This window comes from Mytilus edulis, chromosome 7 (genome assembly GCF_963676685.1).
Source record: "Mytilus edulis chromosome 7, xbMytEdul2.2, whole genome shotgun sequence".
Lineage (NCBI taxonomy): Eukaryota > Metazoa > Mollusca > Bivalvia > Mytilida > Mytilidae > Mytilus > Mytilus edulis.
In genome coordinates, this window is record NC_092350.1 from 67,750,793 (window position 1) to 67,771,733 (window position 20,941).

General features: G+C 34.4%; 1 long non-coding RNA gene, 6 other non-coding genes and 1 pseudogene across 7 annotated transcripts; all 8 read right to left on the reverse strand.

Annotated features, from left to right (window-relative positions):
• Positions 1-3,486: 3,486 nt before the first annotated feature.
• Positions 3,487-10,377, reverse strand: LOC139482046 (uncharacterized). The gene is made up of 2 exons (XR_011654755.1): positions 10,115-10,377; positions 3,487-4,100 (listed from the first exon to the last, which is right to left on the reverse strand). It is a non-coding gene; the product is annotated as an uncharacterized lncRNA (long non-coding RNA).
• LOC139483678 (U2 spliceosomal RNA) lies at positions 9,503-9,608 on the reverse strand (annotated as a pseudogene).
• Positions 10,378-10,606: 229 nt separating the features above from the next.
• LOC139483656 (U2 spliceosomal RNA) lies at positions 10,607-10,799 on the reverse strand. The gene has a single exon (XR_011655071.1). It is a non-coding gene; the product is annotated as a U2 spliceosomal RNA (small nuclear RNA).
• Positions 10,800-11,799: 1,000 nt separating this feature from the next.
• LOC139483676 (U2 spliceosomal RNA) lies at positions 11,800-11,990 on the reverse strand. The gene has a single exon (XR_011655090.1). It is a non-coding gene; the product is annotated as a U2 spliceosomal RNA (small nuclear RNA).
• A 2,643-nt stretch (positions 11,991-14,633) lies between these two features.
• On the reverse strand, positions 14,634-14,826 carry LOC139483671 (U2 spliceosomal RNA). The gene has a single exon (XR_011655085.1). It is a non-coding gene; the product is annotated as a U2 spliceosomal RNA (small nuclear RNA).
• A 997-nt stretch (positions 14,827-15,823) lies between these two features.
• On the reverse strand, positions 15,824-16,018 carry LOC139483674 (U2 spliceosomal RNA). Its single transcript, XR_011655088.1, has one exon. It is a non-coding gene; the product is annotated as a U2 spliceosomal RNA (small nuclear RNA).
• A 994-nt stretch (positions 16,019-17,012) lies between these two features.
• Positions 17,013-17,205, reverse strand: LOC139483677 (U2 spliceosomal RNA). Its single transcript, XR_011655091.1, has one exon. It is a non-coding gene; the product is annotated as a U2 spliceosomal RNA (small nuclear RNA).
• Positions 17,206-19,754: 2,549 nt separating this feature from the next.
• Positions 19,755-19,947, reverse strand: LOC139483673 (U2 spliceosomal RNA). Its single transcript, XR_011655087.1, has one exon. It is a non-coding gene; the product is annotated as a U2 spliceosomal RNA (small nuclear RNA).
• Between the last annotated feature and the right edge of the window lie 994 nt (positions 19,948-20,941).

The following is a 20,941-nucleotide window of genomic DNA, read 5'->3' on the forward strand; positions in this document are numbered from 1 at the left end:
TACGTACATCTTGATAAAGATTGAATCGTTGGTTTTCCCGTTTAAAAGGTTTTACACTGAGGCCCTTTATAACTTGCTGTTCGGTGTGAGCCAAGACTCCATGTTGAAGACCGTATTTTGACGTATAAAGGTATACTTTTATAAATTGTGACTCGTTTTGAGAGTTGTCTCATTGTCACATTTGACATCTTATCTATCTGTGGCTCAACCCGAAACGAGACGGGATAAAAAGGGATAAAAAACACACTTTTTTAATATATTTATAATGGGCTTAATACGAGTCAGAAAAGAGTAGAATAGTGGGTCGCGTTGGTGTAAGCGTGACGCGGAATTGCCGATTTTTTTGTAAGCGTGACACGTGATAGTCAAATGATTGTGTCGTAAAAACGAGAAATAAAGTATAGCGAGACATGGAAAATTTAAAAAAATGAGAACTGCATAGTATAAGCGGGATACGGGAATCTGATAAAGCAGTAAGCGGGATCAGGGATCAGACTCCCCCCCCTATGAGACCCCAGAATAAGATATGTTTTTTTATCTTCATCCTATTGTTACAGTCATGCCTTCAATAACAAATGTATCCCATGCATGCATTTTTATAGACAAAAGACCTTATGGATATTTGGGGTTCTTTGACACGCTGAATCTAACATTGTACCAAGTTACCGAAACAGCCCACATAGAGGTCCAAACGGTCTAAGATCATCAAACATGAATTGTAGCATGCATGTTGTGTACAATTACCCAAATGTGCATTGTTTGACCTCTGTGGTAGTATCCACTTGCGGATCTAGAAATTTTTATAAGTAGGGGTTCAATGACTACCTAAGAGGGGGCCCGCTCCAGTGATTCCATATAAAAGTAACCAAATGTTTTCCCAAAAAGGGGGCAACCCCCTGTCCCCCTAAATCCTCCTCTGGTATCGAGCTGTTCATTACGGATAAAAAATTTTGTATCAAGGGTGCTCTACTTCACGTACCAATGCAAACAAAAAAGTTCGCCCACACCTTACATTTCATGTTTTAATGACTGGATAATTTATGTCACATACCGTTTCACCTTATACAGTTAAAATCATGCAAGCAACAATCGAGTCAAGAACATTTGTTCTACCAAAACTGTCTTTTTCAGAATATGGAAATTGAAGCAGTTGAGGGTACAACTGGGAAAAGTTAATCTTTTATAAGCTTTTCTGTCACCATTGCGTTTCAAGATGCATATTTCTCTGTTCGCAAACTTGTGTATTTATTGCGTGGAAGATAACGCCCTCAAATGTACTCGTCTCTATTTTACACAGACTGCACTTTTACTCCGTAATATCAATCTTTGACTTAAAAAAAATACAGAAATATCTTTTAATTTTTTTTTAAATCAAGGAAAAACGTTATTTGAAGAATACAATATGACATTTTGAGAAGCGTTTTTGTTACAAGTTTGAAAAGCTATATATTTGATAAAGAATGAATGAGGAGTTTGTATTTCAATTTGAAAATACATTTATCATAAATTCTAAAGTCATCAACTAAGTGCATTTATCACATAATTCTACAATAAAAATTCCTCGCATCTTCGAAAATTCCACATCAGAAATGACTGCACTAACAGTGATAATTCACCGCATCTATAGTTAAAATGGATCGCTTTCAAAAATCGATATGCTATATTATGTTGCTTTTGTAACACTTATTTGAACTTTAATGCTATGTTTGTACATAATAAAGACATATCACAATGAAAATATGTAAAAACTTTCCTTCAAATCAATTAATTTGGTATTTTCAAAACGTAAACAAATACAGTTTTCCCATGATCCTTTATTCTACAATAGACATACCCGAATATGACAGTGAAAATGAACTAGCTGGATTCGCACTTTATATACACTGATACTACTGTTGCCTTTATTTATTCATCTATGTAACACAGAACACAACTACTCTTATAAATTAATTAGAAGAATGAGAAAAAAATATGTTTATTGAATAATTATTTAAAGTACGTGCGGAAAGTGTCCGAAATATTTCAGTGCTACTGTTTTTATCATATCGCCTTATACAAAGTGACTTCGTGTAATATTTGCCAGTCGTCCAATTTGCCTCTCATCGGTTAGTTTGACCATTTACCATTCATATTGGACAAGATGGCAGAAAGCAACATAAAAATGTCGGTGATTTTTTATGTATCAAATATTGTTTCGTGACATAATAATTGTTATTTAAGCATCAAGTTTACACTTTCCGGTCCAAGCCTACATACTACTCTGTCTTTCACTTCATGTTTCAGGTAAACACTAGCTTCAATAGTTTAATCAAGACATCAAAAACTAACAACTGTCGGTGTCATGATGCCAATCATCTTTCAACGACGTGGATTTAAATGAAAATGAGGGTATACGTCATATGATGAATCTTCCGTTTCCCTAAGGAGTAACAAATGACGATATGGGTAACAGTCCATGAAAATGTGGGTTATCCCCAACCTGTTAAAGCTGATTGCTGCTATAACGCCATAAACGTTGTCAGACTCCTGATATATAAAGCAAATGATTTTTGTTTCGATAATCGATACAATAATTGTATATTTATCAATCAAAAGTTAACCTCATCTAATAATGCTTTTGTTGAAGTCTAAATCCATACATTTATAAGAACCTGGTGGTTTTATTTTTATTTCATTCAGTGATTCTAGTTTCTTTTTCTGATTGCTCTGGTGTTTTGACAATAGCTGGGCACAGGCACACCAGGCTGAGCATATTATCAGCAAGTTTTTCGGGTGTACACCCAAAACAGGTGAGCACTTCACGCATAGTTTTATTGTTTCTATTCAATTTAGAGTTAATGGATACACGGTCGTATCTTTTTTCTTTTTACAGAATAGTTAAAGGTAGTACTGCAAAGGTAACATTTGATATATATTCTGATTTCAATTACTAACTACACTATCATATTGAACTGAATTTTAATGTGCGTATTGTTATGCGTTCTCTTTTCTACATTGGCTAGAGGTATAGGGGGAGGGTTGAGATCTCACAAACATGTTTAACCCCGCCGCATTTTTGCGCCTGTCCCAAGTCAGGAGCCTCTGGCCTTTGTTAGTCTTGTATTATTTTAATTTTAGTTTCTTGTGTACAATTTGGAAATTAGTATGGCGTTCATTATCACTGAACTAGTATATATTTGTTTAGGGGCCAGCTGAAGGACGCCTCCGGGTGCGGGAATTTTTCGCTACATTGAAGACCTGTTGGTGACCTTCTGCTGTTGTTTTTTTCTATGGTCGGGTTGTTGTCTCTTTGGCACGTTCCCCATTTCCATTCTCAATTTTATACAGTGTGATTTATAATTATAATTAACGGTTTTATATAACATGTGTGCTTTTTAAAATAAAATAAAAACATAAGATATGGTAACATGGGTAAGTTGGTCATACTTTGAGCAGTCTTTCATTATATATAAGTATTCAATTTTGTGGCCCAGATAAAAGTCCCAGATGTTTTTAATTTTATTTCATTCAGTGATTCTAGTTTCTTTTTCTGATTGATCTGGTGTTTTGACAATAGCTGGGCACAAGCACACCAGGCTGAGCATATTATTAGCAAGTTTTTCGGGTGTACACCCAAAACAGGTGAGCACTTCACGCATAGTTTTATTGTTTCAATTCAATTTAGAGTCAATGGATACACGGTCGTATCTTTTTTTCTTTTTACAGAATAGTTAAAGGTAGTACTGCAAAGGTAACATTTGATATATATTCTTATTTCAATTACTAACTACACTATCATATTATAATGTTCTCAAAATTCAATGTACTCTTCATAGTCTAAAGGCCAATCTTTTATTGACATATTCACACTTGAACCATCTTTCACAACTTTAGACTCGTGTGAAGATTTTATTCCGCCACATCCGTTTATATTTATTATTTGTTCTTTAAAATTAAAACTGCTGTCCAGGCAACGGGTGAAGGTGTTGATGCTTCTCTAATTCTTGAATGAAGTTCTTGAAGCGTTGGTGCATTTTCTTGGCATAACTTAGTGCTGACTCTGTTGAACAATTGATCCACATCATCATGTGTGTTTCCTACCATCAAAACAGAAATTTAATCTACAACAAAAGTTTTATCAGTTTAAAAATTGCAGTTGTACTTTCTCAGATAAAAAAGATACTCGCAAAATAAACTACCATTACAAACACAAACTACTGCCGTTGAAAAACCCACCAGGACGTTTCACGTAACATTCTGTGATCCGGGGTTTCATTATCTCATTGTCAATACACCCTTTCTCGTTCACATTGATGGCGATGCCGTTTTTGGAAGTTCTCTTTTGGTATGGTCTAATTCCTTTTAAAGATGGGTATTGGTGGTAAGAGGAATCCAGAGGCGGTACACGATAGTACACATTTGAAGCTAGATTTTTCTTGGCCGGTGGTGTTAGTGCTTATGGTTTGTTTACCATTTTCTCTGCTGCATTTATTAGCATGTCAAATGTTAGTACGACTTCGTCCATGTTAATGACTGAGTATGGACAAATGTTTTTATTCTGTAATTTTGTCTATACAGTACTGTCTAAAGTTGACAAGTTGATCCTTTTAGTTGGCAGAAGCAACCGCCTTAAGACAAGTATGGGAAGTACTAACGCCAATAAGTGATGCACTCTGTTAGAATGTGTGTGTAACATTTTAACGTTGTGTTTCCGTTGTGTCGTTTGTTTTCTCATATATTTGAGTGTGAATTCACATTACTATAAGACGTGTCAAGGTACTTTTCTATCCCAAATGCATGTATTTGGTTTTGATGTTATATTTGTTATTCTCATCGGATTTTGTTAAATGCTTAGTCCGTTTCTGTGTATGTTACAATTTAATGTTGTGTCGTTGTTCTACTCTTATATTTAATGCGTTTCCTTCAGTTTTAGTTTGTTGCCCCAATTTTGTTTTTTTGTCCATAGATTTACGAGTTTTGAACAGCGGTATACTACTGTTGCCTTTTTTTTAGAAGATCTAGCTCTTAACCTGGTCTTCTAAGGCAAACCACCTTGTCTTTTGACCCCTGGTACGCTAAGATTTCTGTTTCAGACTTAGTTGATTATACCCCCGCTTTAAAAAAAAAAGGGGTGGGGATGGTATACTGTTTTACCTCCGTTAGTCCATCCGTCACATTTTTCTCAGGAACTATACTTCACGGATTTTTGAAATTTGGTTTCAGAGTTTATATATGTCAGCTCTAATGTGTGATGCATTTTCAGATTTATCACTCAACAACTTCCTGTTTATCGAACACTTGTATCATTTTACACCTGATAGCCAAGTTAAAAATTTTCGTCACATTTTTCTCAGGAACTATACTATAAGGATTTCTAAAATTTGGTTTCAGGCTTGATATAAGTCCGCTACATCGTGTGATGCGTTTACAGATTCATCACTCGGCAACTTCCTGTTTACCCAACACTTGCATATTTTTACACTATTAATATTATCCACTTGCGGCGGAGGTATCATCAGTGAGCAGAAGCTCGCAGTTTCTCTTGTTTTTCTATGAGCGTTTCGTGGACTCATTGATTGTACAGTTGCGAGCTGCAGCTCGGTTGCCGTTTTCTGTAGCATATTTCATGTATTTAACGGCCTCTTGCTTGAAGGCGACAGTGTAACTCTTTCTTGGTGGCATTATAGAAACTATATTTTAATTATGAAAAACTGGACTCTTTATTACAAATCTAGGCTCGCGTTGAAAACTTACGCATTATATAAAATAATGTTCATTTGAACAATTGAGATCATCCAATTATTTTCTCTTAAAAGAATTAGATATTGCGAATCATTTAAAAATACCCTTCAATCAATAAAAATCTGTTTTACTATGTTGCAAATGAATATAATTTAACAATTTTTATTTGTAATAAAAACATTTTTTTTTATATACAACGTGACGAATAAAAAAGATAAGACATAAATAACAAAATCATGTTTAATATAACATGTCTTAAAAATATATATCACACTATGTTTTACCATTATAACTAATAGTTTTCACTGGTATCAGGATTTTAGTTTAATATGCCAGACGCGCGTTTTCGTGTACATTCGAATCATCAGTGACGCTCAGAACAAAAACAAATAAAAAGCCAAACAAGTTCAAAGTTGAAGAGCATTGAGGACTCGAAAATTTCCAAGTCCTTGATCTCCTTTACAAAAGTCTGAATGATGGTTTTGTTCTAGTTTCTAATGTTTTTCCATTTCTCAGGTTCATCAATATTTTCTGGTTATTTGTTATTTATATCAATAATCTGTGCGTAAGATTGTTTTTCTGCATCAACATAGTCTGATTTGTCGGACGGAATATCAAACACTGGACATATTTTTTTTTTTACAAATGAGTTTACTTAAAATTGTAACATCATATTTTATCAAACTAATATAGGTCTATAAAACTTTACATCAAAATGTTTTGATGGATCTTTACATATAAGAGTTACTAAGTATATAAATGATTTTTTGAGAATCTGACAAAGTATTCTCGTCAAAAATATTTTCATACAATTTTAATAACATAGGTGCAAATATATCAATGAATTTCAAGTAATACTCTTTACATAACCCATCGGGTCCTGGAGATTTATTATTCTCCATACCCTTTAAAGATTCTATTATTTCATCAATATTTATACATTGTTCACAAATATCTTTATCATCGGCCTCTAATTGAGGAAAATCAGTTAAGAAAAAATCCATAATGTTTTCATCTATCTCTTCTTCCATATTAAATAAATTAGAATAAAACTTTTCAAATTGTAAAACAATATCATCTATTTTATTATAAATATTATCTACATATCTAATTTCTGTTCTATTTTTCTTTTTACCCTTTTTTGCTTCTTTTTGGAAAAAAATATTTACCCGGAACTTCCGAAGTATCTAAAAATGTTGCCTTACTTCGATATTTGGCTACCTTTAAAATTGTCTAAATGCAAATGTTTAATTTGAACTTTCAACTCTGTAATCTGTTCAAAATATTGCCCAGGTGACAATTTTTCTGCACCACATAGTCTATAATACTGTCTTTCAAACTCTTTAATAGCATTATATTTAACTTTATTTTTCTTTTTACCATAACTAATACAAACCTCTTTAATTTTCTCTTTAAAATAATCCCACATTTCAATACATATATCTAATTCATTAGTGAATTCAATAAACCATTCTCTAAAACTATCACAAAAAACTTTATCATTTAATATAGAAGCATTTAATTTTCAATAACCGTCACCTTTTTTCACCTCTGTACTATTGATAAAACTAGACACAATACAATCATGGTAAGAAAAAGAAAAAGGTAAATTAAAACACTGTTTAATATAAGGCTTTAAAGCCCGTGAAAAGTAAAATCTATCTAATCGACATGATATATTTTTACAATACCAGGTAACATTAAATTTCGTAGGATTTAAATGTCTATATACATCTACAAGTTCAAAATCTGTGACGATCTGACTAATTTTGTCTGACCCGATAGAACCACGTTCTAAATTACCACCTTTCTTATCAATTTTAGGATTCATTACACAATTAAAATCACCTCCCATAATCTTACAATTCTGTGTTAATATAAAAGGATATATATCATCCAAAAAAACTTTTCTCTCACCTTCATTATTAGGTGCATAAATATTTAACAATCTATATAGTACATCATCAATTTTAATATCAATATATTGAAAACGACCATCTAAATCTCTATGGTATTTTACAATAGAAAAATTTAAAGAGAAAGATATAAAAATAGCTGTTCCTCTACTTCGATTAGAGCCAAAATTCCAAAAACATCTATAAAAATCAAAATAATTATCTAACTTTTTTGAAATTTTTGAATTAGAAACATGTGTTTCTTGTAAAAAAAAATATCTATATGATGTTGTAAACAAAAAAATCTTTTAAAGTATACTGACACTGATAATCTAATAAACCATTTACATTTAAGGTAGCTACATTAAGAATATTTTTATCAGTGGTATTCATTGTAAAGGTTAAAGTTTGAAAAAAATAATATTATTACATAGATAATATATACTAATCAGTCTATAAAGTAAATAAAGGTATAAACACACGACACAGGTGTGATTAAAAATAGTAACAAAAATAAAACAGGTGATAATTAAATGCCTTGAAAATTTAAACGTAATTATAAGGCAGGTGAACAGAATTTTATCAACAGGTGAACGAAAAAAAGAACAATGAAAAGAAACTTTAGAAAAGTGCACTGAGGCTCTAAATGAAAACTTTAAATCCAAAAATAAAAAAGGGGGATTTAAATAAACAAACTTAATCTCAATGAAAAAAAGAATGAAAATTAAATACATAACAAGAAAAAGTGTAATACTACAATAATTAAACAAAATAAACCCATACAAAAGGGTTATTATACTCAATTCAGTCTCATAGTCCATGGGCATTTCCGTAATCAAAACAAGGGGGGTTACAATATTCTCATAGTCCATTAAGCGTTCAAATTAAGAGTCCTGGGTGTCACTTGTCGGTTTCAAAAGCATACCTGGGATAACTTCCTGCTTGAATCCACCATTCCATGCTGCTTTCTTTTTCCCACCACTATCCTCCGCTGTCTCGTCCTGTTCCTCATCACCACTATCACTCCTCATCCTCTTCTTACTGTCTCCGGTCAAGTCCATCACATCGTCTTCCACTACCACTTGCTCCTCTCCTACCTCAGGTGATGTCGCCTGGGATTGGTTATCTGTACCATCATCCGCTCCACCGCACTGAGGTTGCGGGAGCCCATTACCATCCTCCTGGGTAGTCACTGTAGGTGTTGCCGTCTGCACTACTTCTACATCAGGGACCTCAGAGGCTACTGGGTTTAGTCCTGTAACAGCCCCTGCGTAATTGCGCTGTTGCACTGTGGGCTGTTTTCCTCCGTCTGGACAGGTTGCTCTCTGGTGGCCGAAGGAACCACACTTGAAACACTGTGATCTCCTGCCCAAGACGGTAATCAGGACAGGTCTGCCCATAATGGCTGCCCTATATGGAATCCCATGGTACTGATCTTCTGTGACAATCATTTCACCTCTGATGGCCCCAGTCTGTAGACGCAGTGCTCCGTAGGTCTGGTCTTCATGATCCACAATAACGTTGTTCCCAAGAGACTCAAAGTAATCCTGGACAAGAGACATCTTCATGTGCATTGGGAACCAATGCACACGAAACTTCACTTTTCTCTTGTCCAGCCTGTCCATCCGGATCTTCATCCCATCACTCCCATCTAAAGCATCCCCATGGCCTAAACTTCTAGGAATCGTCTCGTCACAGAATTTCAAATACCATTCTCGACCCTCTCCACTTATAAATTGCCTGCAGTTGTGTGACATCTAAAACATCAGCGACTTCCTTCAAGACCCTCTCTCTGGTGTTTACTTTCTTCGTACCGTGAAAAAACCTGACCTTCACCGTTTGCCTCATAGCGTCTCTGTCGTAATGTTGGCTTGTCATCTCTGGACTGTGGGTAATAGAGCCCCTAGGCGGCTACCCCCACAGTTCGCTTCGATAATTATAGATAAGAACAGATACTACACTTTGATCTTAGCCAAAAGGCCGAGAAGCGATACTCAAATCTTTCCGAGTTTCCAAAGCCTACAAATCCTATTTCTTACTCAAACACGGTGTTTTAATTTTAACCAAAGCTACACAGATTTTGCAAATTTATATACAAAAAGCACACGAAACACGAGATCTTGATTTGCTTCAAATACCTGACAGCATGAAACGATTTCTGCATGACAAAAACGGGTGTGAAAATAAAAAGCGGCTTGTGAAATACGGCAAGTCGCCAGAATACATTTTTAAACGTATATCATACGTATACGTATTTAATCTTAATCGAACGAAATAACATGATCATGTTGATTCATCCTAGGTCCGACGAACGCAGTTTTTAAAGCCTAGGAAATTTCATTAATCACAAAATAAATTCAACGCTTTTTCACAATCAGCACGGACTTTTGAGTGTCTCGTTTAGTTAACACAAACATAAACAGTTCATCTGTTCTATTTTTTTAAGGAATTGACCGGTACAGCTATTTTTAAATAAATTTTAGGAGGAAAAAACTTACCGGCCGACTGCAGTTTCCATCGTTTGCCCTCGTTCTGAGGCGACGTCGCTATTAACGATGATTGAAACAGTAGAAGGGGACGTAATTCTTTTCCCCGCGTTTTTCCGTAACGCTAAAAATTTATAGAGTTTCTTTTTAGGAACGAGAATACATTATTACACTGACATGTGCTGTTATAAATACAAGAAAGCGACAACAAAAATATTACATTACAAGAAAAGAAAATAACTTTTTAGAGAACAGACATACAAAAAAAAAAAAAAAAAAAAGATGCAACTTATTTTACATGCACGAGAAGTAGCATTATTTACAACAATGAGTAAAACTATACAATTTACGCAAACTCCTTAAATAGAATACTAAGGAAGATATATAGAAAAAGTACACATGTAGCAGTGAAAAGCATTAGAGAATATTTTACTGGGGCTGTTTCGCAGGCTATTGTTGAAGGGAAGGAAAGCTATTTTTCTATTTTAATTTTCTCCCCAAATAGGGGAGTGAGCCGATCCTGGAGGTACTGCAATACCAGGCCAACTCGTGGCAAGAGCGGTGCAAGCACCTAACATCTCACCTAGTTGCAAAAATCAGTTTAATATCGAAGTACCCACATGGGGTACGTATCAGATATTAAGCTGATAAGAACAGATACTACACTTTGATCTTAGCCAAAAGGCCGAGAAGCGATACTCAAATCTTTCCGAGTTTCCAAAGCCTACAAATCCTATTTCTTACTCAAACACGGTGTTTTAATTTTAACCAAAGCTACACAGATTTTGCAAATTTATATACAAAAAGCACACGAAACACGAGATCTTGATTTGCTTCAAATACCTGACAGCATGAAACGATTTCTGCATGACAAAAACGGGTGTGAAAATAAAAAGCGGCTTGTGAAATACGGCAAGTCGCCAGAATACATTTTTAAACGTATATCATACGTATACGTATTTAATCTTAATCGAACGAAATAACATGATCATGTTGATTCATCCTAGGTCCGACGAACGCAGTTTTTAAAGCCTAGGAAATTTCATTAATCACAAAATAAATTCAACGCTTTTTCACAATCAGCACGGACTTTTCAGTGTCTCGTTTAGTTAACACAAACATAAACAGTTCATCTGTTCTATTTTTTTAAGGAATTGACCGGTACAGCTATTTTTAAATAAATTTTAGAAGGAGGAAAAAACTTACCGGCCGACTGCAGTTTCCATCGTTTGCCCTCGTTCTGAGGCGACGTCGCTATTAACGATGATTGAAACAGTAGAAGGGGACGTAATTCTTTTCCCCGCGTTTTTCCGTAACGCTAAAAATTTATAGAGTTTCTTTTTAGGAACGAGAATACATTATTACACTGACATGTGCTGTTATAAATACAAGAAAGCGACAACAAAAATATTACATTACAAGAAAAGAAAATAACTTTTTAGAGAACAGACATACAAAAAAAAAAAAAAAAAAAGATGCAACTTATTTTACATCCACGAGAAGTAGCATTATTTACAACAATGAGTAAAACTATACAATTTACGCAAACTCCTTAAATAGAATACTAAGGAAGATATATAGAAAAAGTACACATGTAGCAGTGAAAAGCATTAGAGAATATTTTACTGGGGCTGTTTCGCAGGCTATTGTTGAAGGGAAGGAAAGCTATTTTTCTATTTTAATTTTCTCCCCAAATAGGGGAGTGAGCCGATCCTGGAGGTACTGCAATACCAGGCCAACTCGTGGCAAGAGCGGTGCAAGCACCTAACATCTCACCTAGTTGCAAAAATCAGTTTAATATCGAAGTACCCACATGGGGTACGTATCAGATATTAAGCTGATAAGAACAGATACTTTTTATATTTCAAACATTTTATTAATAATAGATATCAAATACTATATTGAATACAATCAATAGTTAAAATCATATATCACAGATAATACGATTGTAACTCAATATTAAATACATCCGAAATTTACTGACAATCAAATACTTTTAGTTTTAAATGAAATTACCAAAAATAAATGTGCATGAAATCTATTTTTAAACCCCTAAATAATTACTGAAAACCCCCCTTTTAAATTAAACAACAAAGTGTTTTAAATTCCTTTTACAATTCTATATATAAATTTCCTTTAAATAATTTACCTTTATAATTAAAACCAGTTTTTGTAAACTAGTATTATATTTAACTTTAACTATAAATAAATATCATCCGATAAATTTTACCTATAATGTTTACCTTTAACAGAATGAAAACACAAACTACATATCTATTTATAAGTGATTACATTTAACATCTAACATCAAGGTCTATATCGTACACACACAACCCACTAAAGTCTATAATGCATTGTCATGTGTGCTACGATAAATACTTTTAACTTTTCATGTCATTTAAACAGAACACTTTTCTAAATTAAACGTGTACTATAAACTTTAAATTAAAACAAACACTATCCAAATTTGAACTTCTAAACTGCAGTATTTTGACTAATCATAGTAATCACTGTCAAATTTTACTGTCATTTTTGGCCAACGTTTCTTTATCAAATTACTATGCTTACTTTTATCTTTGTTATCTTCGCCTAAAATCTGAACAACTTCCGATTGAGCAAACACTTCAAATAATTCTCCATTCTCATCCACTCTACCTATTACCGTGAAGATTTTCCCTGTATCTTCATCCAACATCTTTCTAACTCGAATGTACTCTTTCTCCTTACTGTTCCCCACTTTTCTCTTTTTACCACTTTTCACAGTTTTTTCCGTGTCAATAACAAGAGTTTCGGGTTCAGGAGCAGCATCACTCCACAACATAGAACCATTTGACTGTTCACTTGTAACTGTCACATCACTATTTTGTGTTTCAGGTATAGTCACTTCTTGCGAAGGCACCGGTGCCTTTTTAATGTACGGACAGTTTTTACGGATGTGTCCAACTTGCTTACACTTAAGACACATTGGAGGTCTTCCATATACGGTTAACAGACAGTCTTTACCTCCGATAACGGCACGATACGGAATACTTGATATATCCTGTTCGTTCATCTCTAAAGCCACTTTAATATTTCCATTTGCAAAAGTTACACCTACATTTTCAGTTTCTCTATGACAGGTAAGTAGTTTCCCATACTGTTCAAAATAATCTTCAACAGCTAACACTTTAATCCAAATAGGTAACCATAAAACTTTTAACTGAACTGTTCTTTTGTCTGCACGACTCACATTAATCTTGGTATCTAGTGCTGAAAAATCAGAGTTAACAACTTTCTCTGAAATTTCTTCTGACGTAAACGTTGCATACCATGCACCACCAATATCACACTTGAAAACTGCTGTAATATCCTCAGGGGAGACAACTGTTTTCAGAATATGGATAATCCACGATCTCGGGTTGTCCGGAACACCATCTGTGAAGATAAACTTCGCACTGCATCTCAACAACTGTACATCAACTGATCCCATTTTGACTAAATAACTGTGAACGTTTAACTTTTAACTCGCTTTGGTCTTAGCAAAAAGGCCGAGAAGCGATACTCAAATCTTTCCGAGTTTCCAAAGCCTACAAATCCTATTTCTTACTCAAACACGGTGTTTTAATTTTAACCAAAGCTACACAAATTTTGCAAATTTATATACAAAAAGCACACGAAACACGAGATCTTGCTTTGCTTCAAATACCTGACAGCATGAAACGATTTCTGCATGACAAAACGGGTGTGAAAATAAAAAGCGGCTTGTGAAATACGGCAAGTCGCGAGAATACATTTTTAAACGTATATCATACGTATACGTATTTAATCTTAATCGAACGAAATAACATGATCGTGTTGATTCATCCTAGGTCCGACGACGAACGCAGTTTTTAAAGCCTAGGAAATTTCATTAATCACAAAATAAATTCAACGCTTTTTCACAATCAGCACGGACTTTTCACTGTCTCGTTTAGTTAACACAAACATAAACAGTTCATCTGTTCTATTTTTTTAAGGAATTGACCGGTACAGCTATTTTTAAATAAATTTTAGAAGGAGGAAAAAACTTACCGGCCGACTGCAGTGTCCATCGTTTGCCCTCGTTCTGAGGCGACGTCGCTATTAACGATGATTGAAACAGTAGAAGGGGACGTAATTCTTTTCCCCGCGTTTTTCCGTAACGCTAAAAATTTATAGAGTTTCTTTTTAGGAACGAGAAAACATTTTTAAACTGATATGTGCTGTTATAAATACAAGAAAGCGACAACAAAAATATTACATTACAAGAAAAGAGAATAACTTTTTAGAGAACAGAACAGACATAAAAAAAAAAAAAAATGCAACTTGTTTTACATGCACGAGAAGTAGAATTATTTACAACAATGAGTAAAACTATACAATTTACGCAAACTCCTTAAATAGAATACTAAAAAAGATATATAGAAAAAGTACACATGTAGCAGTGAAAAGCATTAGAGAATATTTTACTGGGGCTGTTTCGCAGGCTATTGAAGGGAAAGCTATTTTTCTATTTTAATTTTCTCCCCAAATAGGGGAGTGAGCCGATCCTGGAGGTACTGCAATACCAGGCCAACTCGTGGCAAGAGCGGTGCAAGCACCTAACATCTCACCTCGTTGCAAAAATCAGTTTAATATCGAAGTACCCACATGGGGTACGTATCAGATATTAAGCTGATAAGAACAGATACTACACTTTGATCTTAGCCAAAAGGCCGAGAAGCGATACTCAAATCTTTCCGAGTTTCCAAAGCCTACAAATCCTATTTCTTACTCAAACACGGTGTTTTAATTTTAACCAAAGCTACACAAATTTTGCAAATTTATATACAAAAAGCACACGAAACACGAGATCTTGCTTTGCTTCAAATACCTGACAGCATGAAACGATTTCTGCATGACAAAACGGGTGTGAAAATAAAAAGCGGCTTGTGAAATACGGCAAGTCGCGAGAATACATTTTTAAACGTATATCATACGTATACGTATTTAATCTTAATCGAACGAAATAACATGATCGTGTTGATTCATCCTAGGTCCGACGACGAACGCAGTTTTTAAAGCCTAGGAAATTTCATTAATCACAAAATAAATTCAACGCTTTTTCACAATCAGCACGGACTTTTCACTGTCTCGTTTAGTTAACACAAACATAAACAGTTCATCTGTTCTATTTTTTTTAAGGAATTGACCGGTACAGCTATTTTTAAATAAATTTTAGAAGGAGGAAAAAACTTACCGGCCGACTGCAGTTTCCATCGTTTGCCCTCGTTCTGAGGCGACGTCGCTATTAACGATGATTGAAACAGTAGAAGGGGACGTAATTCTTTTCCCCGCGTTTTTCCGTAACGCTAAAAATTTATAGAGTTTCTTTTTAGGAACGAGAAAACATTTTTAAACTAATATGTGCTGTTATAAATACAAGAAAGCGACAACAAAAATATTACATTACAAGAAAAGAGAATAACTTTTTAGAGAACAGAACAGACATAAAAAAAAAAAAAAAAAAATGCAACTTGTTTTACATGCACGAGAAGTAGAATTATTTACAACAATGAGTAAAACTATACAATTTACGCAAACTCCTTAAATAGAATACTAAAAAAGATATATAGAAAAAGTACACATGTAGCAGTGAAAAGCATTAGAGAATATTTTACTGGGGCTGTTTCGCAGGCTATTGAAGGGAAAGCTATTTTTCTATTTTAATTTTCTCCCCAAATAGGGGAGTGAGCCGATCCTGGAGGTACTGCAATACCAGGCCAACTCGTGGCAAGAGCGGTGCAAGCACCTAACATCTCACCTAGTTGCAAAAATCAGTTTAATATCGAAGTACCCACATGGGGTACGTATCAGATATTAAGCTGATAAGAACAGATACTACACTTTGATATTTTAGCCAAAAGGCCGAGAAGCGATACTCAAATCTTTCCGAGTTTCCAAAGCCTACAAATCCTATTTCTTACTCAAACACGGTGTTTTAATTTTAACCAAAGCTACACAAATTTTGCAAATTTATATACAAAAAGCACACGAAACACGAGATCTTGCTTTGCTTCAAATACCTGACAGCATGAAACGATTTCTGCATGACAAAACGGGTGTGAAAATAAAAAGCGGCTTGTGAAATACGGCAAGTCGCGAGAATACATTTTTAAACGTATATCATACGTATACGTATTTAATCTTAATCGAACGAAATAACATGATCGTGTTGATTCATCCTAGGTCCGACGACGAACGCAGTTTTTAAAGCCTAGGAAATTTCATTAATCACAAAATAAATTCAACGCTTTTTCACAATCAGCACGGACTTTTCACTGTCTCGTTTAGTTAACACAAACATAAACAGTTCATCTGTTCTATTTTTTTTAAGGAATTGACCGGTACAGCTATTTTTAAATAAATTTTAGAAGGAGGAAAAAACTTACCGGCCGACTGCAGTTTCCATCGTTTGCCCTCGTTCTGAGGCGACGTCGCTATTAACGATGATTGAAACAGTAGAAGGGGACGTAATTCTTTTCCCCGCGTTTTTCCGTAACGCTAAAAATTTATAGAGTTTCTTTTTAGGAACGAGAAAACATTTTTAAACTGATATGTGCTGTTATAAATACAAGAAAGCGACAACAAAAATATTACATTACAAGAAAAGAGAATAACTTTTTAGAGAACAGAACAGACATAAAAAAAAAAAAAAAATGCAACTTGTTTTACATGCACGAGAAGTAGAATTATTTACAACAATGAGTAAAACTATACAATTTACGCAAACTCCTTAAATAGAATACTAAAAAAGATATATAGAAAAAGTACACATGTAGCAGTGAAAAGCATTAGAGAATATTTTACTGGGGCTGTTTCGCAGGCTATTGAAGGGAAAGCTATTTTTCTATTTTAATTTTCTCCCCAAATAGGGGAGTGAGCCGATCCTGGAGGTACTGCAATACCAGGCCAACTCGTGGCAAGAGCGGTGCAAGCACCTAACATCTCACCTAGTTGCAAAAATCAGTTTAATATCGAAGTACCCACATGGGGTACGTATCAGATATTAAGCTGATAAGAACAGATACTTTTTTTATATTTCAAACATTTTATTAATAATAGATAACTATATTGAATACAATCAATAGTTAAAATCATATATCACAGATAATACGATTGTAACTCAATATTAAATAAGTCCCGGAAATTAATGATAATCAAATACTTTTAGATTTAAATGAAATTACCAAAAATAAATTTACATGAAATCTATTTTCAAAACCCCTAATTAATTACTGAAAACCCCCCAATTTATAAATAAACAACAAAGTGTTTTAAATTCCTTTTACCAATCTATATATAAACTTTCCTTTAAATAATTTACCTTTATAATTAAAACCAGTTTTTGTAAACTAGTATTACATTTAACTTTAACTATAAATAAATATCATCCGATAAATTTTACCTATAATGTTTACCTTTAACAAAATCAAAAATACACAATACATAGTGATTACATTTAACATCAAAATCAATATCGTACACACACAACCCACTAAAGTCCATAATGCATTGTCATGTGTGCTACGATAATTACTTTTACCTTTAAATATTTAACTGAACTGTTCAAATTGTAAACATATAATACTGTCTAATCAAAATAATTAGAATTTACTGTCACTTTAACACCTGATGCCTTTTGTAACATTTCAGCATGTTTTGTTTTATCCCTTTCTTTACCTATAACTTGTTCAACGGCATTCGGATCAACTATCATACTTTGAGTTCTTTCCTTGTTAAACTTAAAAACTTTAGTCACTTTTTTCCCTCCTTCAGTAACGGACTGAAATTCAAGATAATCTGTTTCGGCAATCACTTGACTATCATCTGTGTTTTCTTCTCCGGAAAGAAGACTTCCAGGATCTTGAGCTATATCAGACCATAGCTCAGACCCTACAGACTGTTCATCACTTTTACCAGGAATGTCCTGTGTTTCTGGAATAGCCACGGGCTCAGCCACGGGTTGTGACGGTACTTTTGACTTCTTAACTAACGGACAGTTTCTACGAATATGACCTAATTCTCTACACTTTAAACACATCGGCGGCCTACCATACACAGTAAGCAAACAGTCTTTACCACCTATCACGGTACGGTATGGCAGACTAGGAACGTCCTTTTCTGCCATTTCAAGAGCCACTTGAATGTTACCATTAGAAAACGTTACACCTTCAACACATTCTGTCTCCCTATTACAACTTAACACTGTACCAAATTGTTCCATATACAATTCAACTGATCCAACTTTTATCCATACTGGCAACCAAAGAATTTTTAACTGAACTGTTTTTCTATCAGCCCTACTCACGTTTATATTCGTGTCCAACGACGAAAAATCCGTCTGCACCACCTTCTCCGCGATCTCGGGAGTGGTAAAACTGGTATACCATGCACCTCCAACGTCTACCTTGAAGACAGCTGTGATGTCCGTAGAATCCACTACCGCCTTCAATGTCCGGATGATCCAGGTCCTAGGGTTATCAGGAGCACCATCAGTAAAGATGAACTTCACACTGCATTCCAGGATATCTAGGTCTACTGATTCCATTCTGACGATAAGACTTTGCAAACGTAAACTTTTCACTCGCTTTGGTCTTAGCAAAAAGGCCGAGAAGCGATACTCAAATCTTTCCGAGTTTCCAAAGCCTACAAATCCTATTTCTTACTCAAACACGGTGTTTTAATTTTAACCAAAGCTACACAAATTTTGCAAATTTATATACAAAAAGCACACGAAACACGAGATCTTGCTTTGCTTCAAATACCTGACAGCATGAAACGATTTCTGCATGACAAAACGGGTGTGAAAATAAAAAGCGGCTTGTGAAATACGGCAAGTCGCGAGAATACATTTTTAAACGTATATCATACGTATACGTATTTAATCTTAATCGAACGAAATAACATGATCGTGTTGATGCATCCTAGGTCCGACGACGAACGCAGTTTTTAAAGCCTAGGAAATTTCATTAATCACAAAATAAATTCAACGCTTTTTCACAATCAGCACGGACTTTTCACTGTCTCGTTTAGTTAACACAAACATAAACAGTTCATCTGTTCTTTTTTTTTTAAGGAATTGACCGGTACAGCTATTTTTAAATAAATTTTAGAAGGAGGAAAAAACTTACCGGCCGACTGCAGTTTCCATCGTTTGCCCTCGTTCTGAGGCGACGTCGCTATTAACGATGATTGAAACAGTAGAAGGGGACGTAATTCTTTTCCCCGCGTTTTTCCGTAACGCTAAAAATTTATAGAGTTTCTTTTTAGGAACGAGAAAACATTTTTAAACTGATATGTGCTGTTATAAATACAAGAAAGCGACAACAAAAATATTACATTACAAGAAAAGAGAATAACTTTTTAGAGAACAGAACAGACATAAAAAAAAAAAAAAAATGCAACTTGTTTTACATGCACGAGAAGTAGAATTATTTACAACAATGAGTAAAACTATACAATTTACGCAAACTCCTTAAATAGAATACTAAAAAAGATATATAGAAAAAGTACACATGTAGCAGTGAAAAGCATTAGAGAATATTTTACTGGGGCTGTTTCGCAGGCTATTGAAGGGAAAGCTATTTTTCTATTTTAATTTTCTCCCCAAATAGGGGAGTGAGCCGATCCTGGAGGTACTGCAATACCAGGCCAACTCGTGGCAAGAGCGGTGCAAGCACCTAACATCTCACCTGGTTGCAAAAATCAGTTTAATATCGAAGTACCCACATGGGGTACGTATCAGATATTAAGCTGATAAGAACAGATACTATACTTTGATCTTAGCCAAAAGGCCGAGAAGCGATACTCAAATCTTTCCGAGTTTCCAAAGCCTACAAATCCTATTTCTTACTCAAACACGGTGTTTTAATTTTAACCAAAGCTACACAAATTTTGCAAATTTATATACAAAAAGCACACGAAACACGAGATCTTGCTTTGCTTCAAATACCTGACAGCATGAAACGATTTCTGCATGACAAAACGGGTGTGAAAATAAAAAGCGGCTTGTGAAATACGGCAAGTCGCGAGAATACATTTTTAAACGTATATCATACGTATACGTATTTAATCTTAATCGAACGAAATAACATGATCGTGTTGATGCATCCTAGGTCCGACGACGAACGCAGTTTTTAAAGCCTAGGAAATTTCATTAATCACAAAATAAATTCAACGCTTTTTCACAATCAGCACGGACTTTTCACTGTCTCGTTTAGTTAACACAAACATAAACAGTTCATCTGTTCTTTTTTTTTTAAGGAATTGACCGGTACAGCTATTTTTAAATAAATTTTAGAAGGAGGAAAAAACTTACCGGCCGACTGCAGTTTCCATCGTTTGCCCTCGTTCTGAGGCGACGTCGCTATTAACGATGATTGAAACAGTAGAAGGGGACGTAATTCTTTTCCCCGCGTTTTTCCGTAACGCTAAAAATTTATAGAGTTTCTTTTTAGGAACGAGAAAACATTTTTAAACTGATATGTGCTGTTATAAATACAAGAAAGCGACAACAAAAATATTACATTACAAGAAAAGAGAATAACTTTTTAGAGAACAGAACAGACATAAAAAAAAAAAAAAAATGCAACTTGTTTTACATGCACGAGAAGTAGAATTATTTACAACAATGAGTAAAACTATACAATTTACGCAAACTCCTTAAATAGAATACTAAAAAAGATATATAGAAAAAGTACACATGTAGCAGTGAAAAGCATTAGAGAATATTTTACTGGGGCTGTTTCGCAGGCTATTGAAGGGAAAGCTATTTTTCTATTTTAATTTTCTCCCCAAATA